At 24.3% G+C, this 272-nt stretch overlaps 1 protein-coding gene across 1 annotated transcript in view; it reads right to left on the reverse strand.

The window, feature by feature from the left end:
- LOC106883895 (mucin-5AC) overlaps positions 1–272 on the reverse strand; it is a 15,223-nt gene that overhangs the window by 8,719 nt on the left and 6,232 nt on the right. The window lies entirely within an intron of this gene.

The raw sequence follows: 272 nt of genomic DNA on the forward strand, positions 1-272 counted from the left end.
GATTGACAAAAGTATATTGTAACTGTTCTGAATCCAAGCCAAAACAATAATGACTTTTGCTCAGTTATTGGTAAAAGAAAACAAAAAACAAAAAAAAAATCCATAATTTTATAGGGTGGTGGAAGGTAGGGGGATAGAAGGATTGTATAATTTGAAATATACATACATATGCATACCTACATATATATATATTATGCATATCTGTCTATCGATCTATATATATATATATATATGTATATATATATATATATATATATATATACACATACATA

This window comes from Octopus bimaculoides, chromosome 25 (genome assembly GCF_001194135.2).
Source record: "Octopus bimaculoides isolate UCB-OBI-ISO-001 chromosome 25, ASM119413v2, whole genome shotgun sequence".
Taxonomy (NCBI): domain Eukaryota; kingdom Metazoa; phylum Mollusca; class Cephalopoda; order Octopoda; family Octopodidae; genus Octopus; species Octopus bimaculoides.